Raw genomic sequence first — 15,054 nt, forward strand, 5'->3', positions numbered from 1 at the left:
AAGGGACATAAGCTAAGGAGCTTCCAAGGGACCAAAGCCAACCTGCAAAGAAGCAACCACACCATCTTGCTTGCATATATATACATACCTGAATTTGTTTTTATATGAAATAGAGACAAAGGCTTGAATGCAAGTGTGCATGGTAAAAAAAATAATTGGAAGATGTGAGAATACAAATGAAGTAGACTCAGGACAAATAAAAATACTGGTGTTTCCTTTTTTGATTCTTAACTGAAATAAAGGTCAAAGAATGGATAAAACCTCAACTGCATGTCAGAGATCACATGTCATGTACATTTTCCATCACTACCAAACTCCTTATCTCTCAAGAGGGAGGACATAGTTGAGAAATTTTCATGGTATGGAGACATATCTACTCTTCATCCTTTCCCATATTCCTACAAAGGATTGGTTCTTATTTGTGTTACCTATTGTGATGTAACACTTGGTTTGATTGGTCCTCAAAATCATCATGAGATAAACTCCAAATAAAATGATACTTGGCACATCTACACATGCAATTAAAGTGAACCAGTAAACTCTGGATTTTATTCTGGAGTTTATTGCTCCTGGGTGTGCTGTTTAAACATGTGCCCAGGAGCACTAAACTCCAGAGCAATAAACCCCTGAGTTTCTTGCCATTTGCATGCATGCCCAGGACCAAAGCACATTAAGCTGGATCAGAGCAGCCCCGGCTGGCAGGGGCTCCAGGGCCATCTAGAAGGTCTGTTAGCATAACTCTGGTGTCTAAGTCCTTTTGTGAAAATAAGTGACTTAGCTAAGTTTATACAGAAAGTCAATGGAAGAACAAATGCTTGGACTTGGGTCTCCCAAGTCCCAGGCTAACACCCTAACTGTCCAAAGAGTCATTTCTCAAGGGCGTAAAAATAGTGTCAGTATAATTTAATACTAAGTGCAGTCATTTCCTCATGACTGCTTGAAAATAGAAAATTACAGTCATGCCTTGTGCCCAATTAACTATTTTTGAATTATATCATCCTTTAATAAATTATATACTGTATTGAGTTGTATATCCTTTGTGTCCTCTTTTCTCAGACTATAATACCAGTGTGAACAAAAAAAAAATCAGCTTTTCTATTCAATGTCTTCTGTGATGGGAAAGTACTTCAAAGAACTGAGTGGATCCATTTTGCCTGAAGCACAAGGGGCCTCACTGTTATAATATTATTATACCATATTTTAAAGAGGCCTTTGATGATTTTGTTATTTTTTTTCCTTTACAATAAAAAGTAGTCATTGGGATATTATACTTTTCAATATGCACATTTAAAATTAAGATGAACACCATCTTATTGCTATAGTTTTATAAGAAAGGTGACTTTGTAGGTGCACTCTTAATCATCCCCTTGTCCCTCCTTAAATCCAGTGATTTAAAGCTATGCTGGTATCACAGACCTAATAAGCAATCCCATTGTCCCTATGGCATATAAAGGGGAGATCCATGGCCCAAGAACACAGCACCTTTGTACTCCCAATTATACCTGGGACTCAAAATGATGCTCGAGGCATGGGTAGTACTTAGATCAGCTTTTCTCCTCTATGACTCCAGTCAGTGAAATTACTATGGAAAACAAGGAATAGGGAACATTCAAGAATTTTTTTCTCTTATAAGGCTCAGGTCTATTTCTGCACAGACTATTCAGAACCCGTTTGGGCCAGACATAACCTGCAGAATGGATTTGGTAATTGCTTATTCTTTCCCCGACTCATCCTTCTGGTAACAAGCTAATTGTGAAGAAAATTGACAAGTGATGCAGTCAAGATGAGACAAGGGTCACAGATTTGGCCTAAGCACAAAGTGCCCATCCTACCCATCTTACATTTACAGATTTCTGAAGATTTTCTGAGCCACATACGGTTTAATTTATTAATGTAATCATTGTTTATCAAAATAAGCAACTTTCACATTAAATGGATGCAATAAATACATCATACTCTGTATCGTCAACAATTTAAAAGTATTTTTACTGGTAAATAATAGGGTTTTGATTTGGAATATAAATTACACTGTACATATTTATCAGTGCTAATGGAACCTTTTAAAATCTGTTAAAAAACACATTTTGGCCCATTAATAATGCAAAGAAATGCAGAAGTGGGAAACAGCTATGTGATGGGTGAATCACCCGGTCATCCAAGCTATGGAGTAAATACAGTTTATTATATTTTTTGCCTGTCCCTTTGCTGGTTAGCAAGTGCACCTATACATGCAATTAACGTGTCTGAATAAACTTCAGTTCATTGCTCTTGGGTGCAGCTTTTACACGTGTGCCTGGAAATCAGGGGTTCAGCCTGCCAGCCTGAAGCTGCTTTTCTTAGCTCAACATGCTGTGGAGGGGCTGGCTGGGGCAGGAGGGTGCTAAAGTGCAGGGCTAGCCAGCAGGAAGTCTTGCACTGTAGCACCCTTGTGCCCCAGCCAGCCTCGGTCACCATCTACATGTGCATTGTGACACACTAAACTCTGGCATGGGATAATATTTGTGTCAGGCAGTATAGCATAATGAATTAGTTGACTGGGACCTAATAGCACCACATATGTAGATGTTAATGCTTTACTAAGTAGCTAATTAGTCAACTCCACAGTAAAATGCACATATAGGATGCCCTCAGTGGGCACGTCTACATGTGTTTATTAATGCACAGCAATAAGCTCTGGCAATAAGTAATAAGTTTATCATTCTAGAACTTATTGCTGACAGCCACTCATCTGCATGTGCACCCGGGATCGCAGCATGTTGAGCCAAGGTGGAGTAGCCCAAGCTGGCAGGGGGCTCTAGGGGTCAGACTGGCAGCCTGGGGCTGCTCTCTCCAGTTCAACGTGCTGCAGAGGGACTGACTGGGGCATGAGGGTAATTCAGCACAGGGCTAGCAGGCAGACAGCCACACACACTGAAGCATGCTTGCACTCTAGCCAGCACCTCCAGTGCCTACACATATGCAGCTGTAGTTTAATTGTAAATACAAGTATTGTCCTGCTGCAGATTAAAGTTTACTTCAGCTTAATAGGGTGCATGCGTATGCAACAAGATGTTTACTGTGCAGCTAATTAGTCAACTGCTCAGTAAATGTTTCACAAAGATGCGCTCAGTAGATTTCATAGACATTAGGGCTGGAAGGGACCTCAGAAGATCATCAAGTCCAGCCCCCCCGCCCGAAGGGTAGGAAGTCAGCTGAGGTCATAGGATCCCAGCAAGATAAGCATCCAATTTACTCCTGAAGGTGTTCAATGTAGGTGCTTGAACCACCTCTGATGGCAGGCTGTTCCAGACCTTGGGGACTCTGACAGTAAAGAAGTTCTTCCCTATGTCCAGCCTGAAACGGTCTTGCAGTAGTTTATAACGGTTAGACCTCGTCATCCCTTGGGGCGCTCTGGTGAACAAACGCTCCCCCAGATCCTGGCGGTCATCCCTGATAAACTTATAGGTGGCCATCAGGTCACTCCTGAGCCTGCGCTTTTCCAGGCTAAAGAGCCCCATGCCTCTCAGCTTGTTGTTGTAAGGTCTGCTTTCCTGACCTCTGATCATGCACATGGCTCTTCTCTGGACTCTCTCAAGCTTCTCCACATCCTTTTTTAATTGTGGAGCCCAAAACTGGACGCAGTACTCCAGCTGCAGCCTCATCAAGGCTGAGTACAAGGGGAGAATGACGTCCCGGGATTTGCTTGTGAAGCATCTATGGATGTAAGCCAGCATTTTGGTTGCTTTATTAACCACAGCATCACATTGTAGGCTCATGTTCATCTTGTGGTCAGTGATGACCCCCAAGTCTTTCTTCTGTAGCGCTAGCCAGTGTAGCACTGCTGAGCCTATAAGGATGCTGCAGCTTTTTCCTCCCAAGGTGGAGAAGCTTGCATTTTTTGGTGTTAAACACCATCAGGTTCTCGTCTGCCCATTTGCTGAGCCTGTCCATGTCAGCCTCAATCACCCTCCTGACTTCTGGTGTGGATGCTTTGCCCCAAAATTTGGTATTATTGGCAAACGTGGCCAGTCCGCTCCTGACTCCAATGTCCACATCATTAATGAAGATGTTGAACAGTATGGGTCCAAAGACAGAGCCTTGAGGGACCCCACTGGTCACAGGGCACCACGATGAGTGACTGCCATCAATTACAACCCTCTGGGTCCAACCCCAGAGCCAATTTCCCAGCCAGTGGATCGTGGTGGACCCAAGGCCTCAATTGGCCAGTTTTGCCAAGAGGAGAACATGGGATACCAGATCGAAGGCTTTTTTGAAGTCAGGATATATGACATCAATCTCTTCTCCCTTGTCCAGGTGATAGGTCACCTGGTCATAGAAGGAAATGAGACTGGTCAAGCAAGACCTATCCACAACAAACCCGTGGTGGCTATCCCTCAGGATATTGGTGTCAGCCAGTCCATTAAGGATGGCCTCTTTAATAAACTTTTCTAAGGTCTTCCCTGAGATAGAAGTCAGGCTGATGGGCCTATAGTTAGCTGGATCCACTTTCCTCCCTTTCTTGAAGATAGGCACCACATTGGCCTTCTTCCAGTCTTTGGGCACACACCAGAGCGCCAGGAGTTCTCAAAGATCCGTGCCAGGGGCTGGGCTATGATGCTCGCCAGCTCCTTGAGTGCAAATTGTCAGAGCATGGGCGTCCCATGGGACTGATAAAAGACCGACACAAAGTACCGATTTAACAGGTTGGCTTTTTCCTGGGCGTCAGTTGTCAGTAAGTTCTAATGTTTCAGAAAAAAGTACACAGTAGTTGATATGGAAGTCCATGTAAGGGGTAGCTAAAGAAAGCATAATTTGTCTAAGTAAAGTGTCCCTATTTTCAGTTACTCCTCACTTCCCAGCACCTTACCATTTAGAATGAGATTTTTTTCCCGCTTGGACTATGTCTAAGGTTGTTTCTGCTCCCAGCTTAGAGAAAGTGGTTCTACCACAAGTATGGGCAAGGGGGAACATTCCCCATTATCGGGGTGGATCCGGATAGGGTGTAGCAGCACCCCCTTTGGCTGTGTTGAATGCGAGTTCTTAGAACAGAGTTTACTGGAGTTCCTGTTGCAGAACTAAGACATTGGGTGCTGCTACCACCACTTGTCCCCTCCTTTCCACTGCTGCTAAAATCACTGGGGAGAGGGAGGGAGAGGGAAATTGAAAAGCAGCAGCATTCACCCTCTGGGCTGCAGAGCCACATGAAAGCAGGGGTTCCAGATGGATCCTGTTCCAATCAACTGTTGATCTCAGAGGTCACTATTCAAATGGAGCCTGCACTGCTGACTAATCAGATGGGGTCATGAACTAAGAGCTTTGGGTAGAGGGAAGCGGGGGGCAAGGGAAGGGCTGCAACCCCTTGCCTTATTTCTGGATACTATTACTTCCCATTAACAATAGTATCTTACTGACAAATGACTGGAGTGGTCAACAGCAGCAATTTGGCAGAGAAATAGCTTTGGTCTGGATATGCTTGTTAATATTGCATTTAATGATGCAGATATATGACCCTCATGAAAATAGTATAAGCATCACACAGATTAAGCATACACTTAAGCAGCTTGCTGAAGAAGGACTATATAGGAGAGATTTTTTGAAGGCGTGAAACTAGGTGCCTAGCTCTCACTGGCTTCCAATGGGAGCTCAATGGAATTTGCATACAGTCACATACAGTTAAGCATGTAGATAAGTATTTGCAGATACTGGGGACCTGTGGGAGCTGTGTCCTGAAAAGTAGGTAGTTGGTGCCCAGGGCCTGAAGCAGGGGTATTAAAATAAGTCACTTTTACCTGAGCACACATTTTCCTCTATGTAACATGCTCCCAAAATATGTACTATAATACGCTACATAATATGTACCCAGTCTTTACATATTTTTTCTATCCACTATTCCTTTCCCTTCTCTGATTTAGAAAAGTCCTTATCTATTTACAAAGTAGAGAAGTTTAAGACATGCAAAGTACTGGTCTATTAAAAAAGTACTCATATAGTTTTATTGCTTTTATGACCTCCATTCTTTCCCTCCACAGCCTTCTGATGTGGCTGCGAGTTGCTCCACTCATTAAGAGGGTAACATTCAAATTAAGATCAAAAAATGCAATAAGCAGAATATGAACTTTCACTGTCATACTCTTTTCATTGCTACATGATTGCCTTTTAACCTAACAAAGAGTCAACACATTTGAGTGTTAGCTATTTCAGCATTAATTAGCTAGAACCATTTCTCCAGCATTTTCTTCAGCCCTTGGTTTCAGGAACTTTAAAACAACTCATGTAGGCAAAGTTCCATTCTGTATCTCGAGTGACAGGCTCATAGAGGTTTCAATTTAGATTTTTCCCTGATATTAAACATAATCTGTTGATTTATCACTGTGGGTTAATAGATAATCATATAATAGTATGACTGGAAGGGTCATTTAGTCCAGCAGTCTGTTTAAGGCAGGATCGTCCCTATCTAAACTATTGTATACAAGAATTTGGGTGGCTACCTTGCAGCACAGGGGCTACAAATAACATGGGCAGCCCATGTGTGTGGCACATGGGTGACTGGGGAGGGGACAGGCAGCACAGTTTTAAATATAGTAGTGAGCAAAAAATAGAGCAACAGAACAACCAGGGGAAGGGCACTTGGGGTGGTAGTCAGCAAGTGTGTGGGGCCAATTTGTGGTATGCCTACCAAAAGAGGTTGGCTCCCATTGGTCTAACCTACTCTTAAAATGGCATGAACAAATTTCTTTTACAACAACCAGGCACACTGTTCTAAAATATCAAGTACACCCTAAGTTGCCACAGGTAACACAGGGGGACAAGAGAACTGTCAGTAACCTGCAGCTGCAAGGAAAGAAATATTTTATACACTTAAACAGTACCAAGATTGGGCTATGGCCCCAAACCCTTCCACAGAGGAAGGGAAAACCCACCATGATCCACACTAATCCAACCATGGGGTAAAACTCCTTCCTGTTTCGATATGTTGTTATTAGTCTGGCCCTGACTGGAAGAACAGAAATCTTACCAGGCACCTCTGGATTATTATTATTATTTTTTTTTACCAACAGAAGCATTGTTACACCTCAGCCTTGGCTATGGCCAAGATCTATGGTCTTTAGGGAAGGTAAGGAAAAACCCCGCTAACAACTGTAGCAACAGGAAGGAGAAAAAATTATTTTCCAACTCCATGGAAAACCTGAATATCTTGTGCTCTGCACTGCAACCTGGGGACAAAAAATACAATTCCAGGTGTTACACATCCTGGCAGGACAGCCAGAACTCTTCTTTCTGACATCCTATCCCCTCCTGAACTTATCTCCTTTAATATTACTTTTTAATCAAACAATGTATACAGCTCTACTTTATTTTCCTTCTGCTGCACATGGTTCTCTCAGATTTACACCTCTGTACTTCAGAGCTCTTCCTATGATCTCCAAGAAATGTGTGTGGGGTGGGGGGGGAGGAAGGAAGAGGCAAGGGCAGCTTGGGCTTCTAACTATTTCTCCTCCATGTATACTCCAAGCATGGCTACTCCTAAATCATCCATGACCACTTCTTATCCAACCCCTTCTTATCTAGGGAAAAGCTGAAAAACCTCTTAATAACCGAGATATGTGCAATTCTTGAAGTGAAACTTCCAGTTAGATAGTTTTTATATCTTGTGTATATATAGTGCCTATGATATAGACCAAATAGAAACCAAACCAATTCACTGATAAATCCTTGGTAATATTGAATAGATATTTATGTTGTAAATAAAATGAGTGTGTTGCATTACACAAAACACAAAACAAAGCATGGTAGCTAAGCATAAGACAAGAAAGTGGTGGAGACAGGAAAGGGAAGGCAAGGAAACACTGATATAGTATTGGTCAACATATAACCAGCAGTCACTAACTACATTTTGTTTTCTTTAGATTTTTTTTCTTTTTTTTAGATGTCACAGGATGGGATCCCCAGGGATGGCTGTGGGATCCCTAGGGTTCCCTTGACCGTGCCAATTCAGCCTAATGAGAACTCTCTCTCTCATTCACCATGTCTTGTTGGTAATAATTATGAATAGGGAGGCTGCCCTCAAGTTTACATTGGGCACAGTCCTACTGAACCCTGCTGGGTCCTGTGGGTTTTTGGACCCCTTTTGAGTCCTGCACAAAAGTGGTTGCTTCTCAGGGCACCTTCAGCCTTATAGGCTAGATGCATGGCTCCAAACCACCCCTTTACCATGTCCCAAGCCTCACAGATGGCATTCACACAGTGTCCTCTGAGGCCTTAGTTTGACTTGACCTCTGGTCATCACTGGGCTCTGCACCCCCGTCTCTTTCTCTCTGTACCCCTTGGTGCTGGGGTCTGTGCACCCTGGATAATGCACCCACACTGGTGCTGGGGTCCCTGCACTGTTGTGGGCCCCCAGTGAGGCCTCCTCCTTCCCCAATAGCCTCAACCTGATCCTCCAGTTTACAAAAAGAAGTCAAAATAGAAGCCCCTGGGCTATAACATAATGCAAGCAGCTCAGGGTGTGCTCTGCCCCTTTATTAATCACCCTTCCCCCAGCACAACATACCTTGTAGACCAGGGTCTGGTGAGCTCCTGAAGTCCCTTAACCTTACCAGAAGCAGGAGATGGGCCGTCAAGCCTCTTCACTTAGCTTCTTCTAGGAGCGCTCCTTCCCCCTTAGCTGCTGGAAGAAAACTGAGCCTCTGGCCCCAGCCTTGGGGTTTATATATGCCCTAGGCCCTGGCTCCTCTGAACAGCTGACCACCTGCAGGTGCAGGTGCTAACGCCCTCATTCCTGCTGCCATGGTAACTTGCAGCTGAGGGGTTCCTGACTGACTACTAGGGCTCTCTCCCTAGCAGTTTCAGCCCTTAAAGGAGCAGGCACCTTAGTGCCCTGCAATAGTAGACATCATGCCAAAGTTGAATTTTGAAGGGGATGAGTAGGCAGATGATCACGTAACTCTGTAGATGTTTAAAAGGAACTTCTCTCAAGCATGAAAGACAACATGAAAGTAAGTATGGAGGAAAAATGCAAAAAATGGCCAGTGGAGGCTGACATCCTTGACTACCACCTCAACTTGGCTAACATCCTGGTAGTGGACTGAGAGATGATCTGTGAAGGTAAAAACAAGTAGTTTGTCTGATCCAGCTGAGGAAGGGAAAGGTAGAGATAACTATAAAGGGAGGCTGCCATGTTCAAAGTGGCTGATTAGGACTGATCACTGCATCAGCATTTTGGATGCATAAGAGAGAATTTGTCAAAGCCATAAGAAAGGATAATAGAGATTTAAAACAAAGAATAAAGAATAATAGACAAGAATTTTAGCTGTGTAGATGAATAAAAAACCGTATATCTATCTATGCAATGCTTTATAGAAAATTTCCATTTTCATTGTACCTATGAAGACTGAATGCTCTCTCACCTTGTACTGATTTCCTTATTAATTTGGACTGAATTGTTTTACTGTTTCTAGCATATTAGGGACATTCAATAAGGATACAGAATAGTGACAGATGTTGCAATAATTCTGTCCCAAATGGAGATTTTTTGACCTTTAATTGTATGCCTCTGGAGAAACGGCCAGTGTGCTGTGCATGTATGAAGAGTAATTAGCTGTAAGAAACCAAGAAACAATATTTTTGCACTTTTATTGGTTATATGATGCCATGACAGGCTCAGCAAAGTGGCAATGAGTAAGAAAGAAAACAGGACATAAGATAACCTGGTTGTTATATAACACAGTATTCCACCACTCTTGCTTTTAAATGGCACATGAGAACTTTATTTGCTTTGAAATGGGAGAACAAATATCGGCTTTGCATATAGCTGGACTTTATCCATGCATCAACATTCTTCCCTTCATGAAAGCCCACATCATACAATTGGAGCAAGAAACTAGAGTTAAATTTTTAATCAGTTTTATTCTATGCAGATAAGATAATGTGTTCTGTCAAGCAAGCATACCATTTCATACCACAGGGGGGGAAAAAGACATTCATTTTGATAAATTACAGCATACGCTCCCTATAAATTAAGCTGTAGCTTCAAGATGTCCTGTTTGATTGTCTAGGTGCCTAAACCCTTGAAGATATTTGGAGAATATTTTTTAAAATGTTGCCCAGATCTTAAAAATTAAAGGATCAGTACTATTTTACACTCTTCACCTTGTGAAGTGCACAGAAAGCCCAAACCTGGTCACAGTGAGATCCTGGTTTTCTTTGTTAAAAAAATATGAATTCTCTGATGAAAAATGGCAAATTCTCTAATAAAAACCCGCAGATCCACAATTAAAATGAAATGCCACAGTATATATAGGTATCAATTGAACACAATGTTTTATTGATATATTTACAATTGTAAAGCAATTTGGAAGCCTGCTAGTGTCTCAATCACCGTAATAGAATAAAATCTAAATACCTATACATTTTGGCATTTGATTTTTGGTTTTTTATTACGGAAAATCAGAGCTCCCCCTGCCCCCTTAGCTCACAGAATGCAAGCCCAGTCCCCTCCCTCACCCCCCCCCCCCATCCTGCTGGTGCCTCTCACTCCCCCTCACAACCTCCAGTCCTACTAATGCCCCTCACCCCCCTGCCACAGGCCCTGATACCCCCAGCCCTTCTGGAGGTGACCCCCAGCTGCCAGGACTATGAAGCCAGGGACTCAGGTCCACAGTCCCCTCCCCACTGCAGCAACACCCAAGCCCCAGCTTCCTCCCACAGGAGGTGGTGGCTTCTGCAGTGTAGCAGAGTGAGGAGCCTGGCTTCCCCTTTTCCAAAAGCAGCATGGCCAGAGCAGAGCCCATGGTGAGGGTCATGTGCAGACTGCCTGCTTTTGGCTTGGGCAGGGTGGGGCTGCCTCTGTACTGCTGTGTGCACTTGCTTTCAGCTTGGGCAGGGTGGGGCTGGCTCTCCACTGCTGCAGGAACCCTTGCACCCCAGATCTGTGTACAGTGTTGGGTTCCCAGTCCTGCTGCCTTTCTTGATCCTGCCTCTGCAGCCCAGCAGGTAGGATCTGGTGTGGCAGAGCAGAGGAGGGCTTAGTGAAGCTCATTGCCACTGCAAGCCCTGTTCTGCTTTGATGAAGTGTCCCCTGCCTTGCCCTAGAGCAGGGACAGGAACAGTCCCACTCTGCTGCCCCTGATGGTACTGGGTGGTCAGGGAATGCATCACTAAGACAGTGTGGGGCTCACAGTGGCAATAAGCTTCCCCACCTGGCTCTACTCTGCCTTGCCATGCCGGGTTATGCCCACTGGGCTGCAGATGCCCTGGTGGATGGCAGCAGGGTGGGGAACCTGAGCCTGCAGTGGGCAGCCCACCCCTTCCCCATTCACAGATCTGGGAGGCATGGGTCCCCCTGCTTCCCTGGGAGTTCATAGAGCAGTGGGGAGCTAGCATCATCCCCCACATCCCCCAGATAAGCCACTTACAGATCTCTCCCTCTCTCTACTGGGTCCCAGTGGCTGTGCATTCTGGCCCTGGCCCCAAGCCCCATGCACTGTCTAGTTGGGCAGCAGCAGCAGCCCCAGCCCCAACCCCAGCCTTGCTCAACTCCCTCCCTCCCTATCAATTCCTCTCCCCCGATTTACTTGTGGGAACTACTCTCCAGGCTGCACATGGCACCCCTGCCTGACCGCCCTCATCCTGCTCCTCCCAGCCCTTTGCAGGATGGAACTCTGCCAGCCTGCAGAGAGGTCTTTGCAAAAGTGCAAAATCAATGTGTTTCTCTGTAAAAATGAGAAATCCACATTTTTCTCAGGTGAAATGAGAAATCTGCATTGATCTCCATTTTTGGTGGTAAAGGAAAAACCTGGATCATGCTGGTAATATTACTGGTAGTGGTATTTCCTATTCTACATAGGAATTTCATGCGGTGACATGATTCCATGTAGTGACTGAACAAAGAGTGAGATTTCATTTGAACCTATTGTTTATGTATGCAAGCAGGCTAAAAATTTACCAGAAAAGTGTGGCAGAGAAGAAGAATCCGCCATATCGAGGGACTTACTGCAAACACTGGGACTAAGAGATGACTGGCTGCTGGCAGCAGAAGGGAAGGAGAAAGCATCCACCTCCAGTGTGGGCACTTCTTGTAAGTACATGCTGGCACTGATTCGTGGGGTGAAACACAGGCACCAGTTTAAAACCTGCCATGGTCAGAGTTGAAAAGGAACCAGAAGTGAGTTTCCTGCCTCAGTTGGAACCATGTGAGAAGGTGGAATGCCCTAGCAGGGTTGATTGGTGGAGGCCTATTTTAGAAAGGCTGATCACCAAAGCAGACTCAAAAGAGTCAGTAGACTTACTGGAGCAGCGTCCATGGGAGGCAAATACCAGCAACCAGAGTTGGATTGATGGCAAATCTGAAAGACAAAGAAGAAAAGGAGAGTAACGAAACCATGAGTAAGAAGGCAACATTCCCTGCATATGGAAAAGATGTGGGACTGAGTAGAAATAGAGATATTTATTGTGGACATTGTCACTTCTAGCCTGTGCTACTATTATTGTGGCAGACACTCTTGTAACTAAGCAAGGCAAGACAAATTTACATCAGACTTGACATTGCACCTAACAGTGGTGTTAGGTGGGGTGTAGGGGAGATGGAGCCCCAGACCAAAGCTACAACATGTGTAGGTGTCACAGTGCTGAAGGGAGAGAGGTCAACATTATCCTTCCCAAGATTTTTTTACATCCAAGATGTGGGAGGTGAGGACCCTCGGCAACTTTAATAATCTACACTGCTGGCCAAGCTGTCAGCCATTAAAGTAGTGGACAGTGCGGGCCAGGTAGAAAAATCTAAGTGCCAAAGGTCGGCACTGAATATTACACAGAGAAAATGATATGCAAGTACATCATTTTACTTTTGTTTTTGGTGGGAAATGAGAAACTAGTATAATGGGTTGTACATTAAATTATGAAACAACATGATCCTGGCTTCCAGGAGAGTATACCAGTGAAAAGTGTAACTTCCTAGAAATCAAATCTAGGAACTTTGCAATACACAACTGTTGTCAAGTGTATCCTGTTAAGGCTTAGGGTACCTTCTTGCCTAAGGTAAGTCTCTTCAGCAACAGTCCAATTCATCTTTTTGATTCCATGAGGTTAATCTAACTACTGACTTCTAAATTATGAATTGTCTTCTTTCTGCCACAACATTTTTCTCAGGCTAATTCTCACAGAGTACAAAAGAACTATTAAATGACTATTCCTCATGTCTGTTGTTCTTTTTTTTTTAATTGGCATTGCAAATGCTGACAGAATCTTATTGAAGTGATGAAATTTCCTAGTGGAAATTTCTGATCTGATGTAAGATGCAGGTATGTTGGAACAGATCATTTTAACAATCACATATAAAACAAACAAAATGCAGCATTTCAAAAGGCCTGTGATCCAAGAGGTTGAGATCCAGGGTGGGCTTGAGGACAGGGTTCTTGGAGCTAAGATACATATTCTGATTAGAATTCTGCTTTGTGGAGCTCAATAATGCAAATGCTTTGGACTGGAGATGAATCAGCTTTTCTGAACACAGCTCCATGTTAAGAAACCACCGCAATCCAAAGAGAGAGTCATGAAGCAAGTCTACTGAATTAATAGGCAGGGGTGGCGGGGTGGGGAGGAAAGGTAATAGAGAGGATAGAAAGAAGAGTAGGAAGAGATGCTTCAGAACTCAGAAGAGATCTAAAGCCATTACAGAGGACTTACTCATGACAGCCACTTTCTTCAGGGATTCTGACAAATCTCAGATAATCTGTGGGACAAGAAGTATGTGCTACAGTATTTTCTAGGCAACAAGTTAAGGGATGGGATTACATAGGAACATTACATGGCAGGGATGTCTTGATTGGTGACTTCTCCCGACACTGCTTCTGTAGGCTTTCTGGTAGGAGAAAATTACCTTATTTACATAAGGGTATACTGAAGAATATATATATAAAGGTATATTGAAGGGTATATTCTAATATGTCTGAATCTCAGACTCCTCATTTCCTTTTCAGTTTGTTCTTTAAAGGCATAATAACTTATATTTGTAGTAATATTTTAAAATTGCAAGAACAGAGAGTGTGAAAAATCCTCAATTGCTTCAATAGAGGCAGAATTTCACCTTTTTCATAATCCTTTTGTGGTTCAGTTTTTAATAGAGCATCTCACTTCCACAGATCTGACCCTTAAGACAGTTAGTTATAATGAGTACTTAAAACCGCTGAATCAGTTTAATAAAGTACACTAAAATCATGACAAGTGTCAGTGTCACTGGCAGCAATGCCTGTAAGAAATAAAGTATCAGATAAGAATAATATGGCTTCTTAACATTATAAGTCCTGGTATCTTATTTTTGAAGACTTTGAAACTATAAAACCTAGAGTTTAGAAAAAAAAAGTTTTTTTATAAACATTGAGTACAGTTCTTGCAATTCATTGCTTATTTGTAAAGCTGCCATGCAAGTATTTTACAAAATGATCCTGCTTCAGCTTTTATGGGTGTTCCTCAAAAAAAAAAAAGGAAAAAGTATGGTATGGTACTTGCACATAAGTAGTTTACTTATATTCATAAATACTGCCATATACTGTAAAGTGTATAAAATATACTAGTCATTAGCAAATTTTAACGTGTTAGATCTATCAGAAAGTATAAATATAGATACTTATGATATCAGACATATGTTAAACAAACTAATCAGTAATAGGATTTTGTTGCACCTTATATTGTGAGTTGCAAAATATTGATCAGCGTTAGTGCTAGCTCGAGTTTGGAAGAGTCACACTGTAGGCTAACAGAGTCTTGGAAGACTGAAAGGTAACCCCCGTTTCTTCCCCTATTCCCATTCCAGGCTTCCCTCATGCTCCCTTCCCTCTCTCCCCAGGGCCCAGCCCAAGGGCTTGTCTACTCCCTCTGCTCCCTCCACCCCGCCTTTACTTGTGGCTATCTGTGGTGTCAGTTCCAGGGAGAAGGTAGGAAGGATTAATTTGCCTGCCCAGCCACTGCTGCTGCTGCTGCCATTATCAGGCTATTGCTTTTCTCCTGGCTAAGCCTGGCCTGGAGAGCACCCATGGTGTCTGGACAGGCAGTTTAACCTTTCCCTATCTGCTCCCTAGG

Source organism: Crocodylus siamensis, chromosome 2 (genome assembly GCF_052110815.1).
Source record: "Crocodylus siamensis isolate JL-2025a chromosome 2, ASM5211081v1, whole genome shotgun sequence".
NCBI lineage: Eukaryota > Metazoa > Chordata > Crocodylia > Crocodylidae > Crocodylus > Crocodylus siamensis.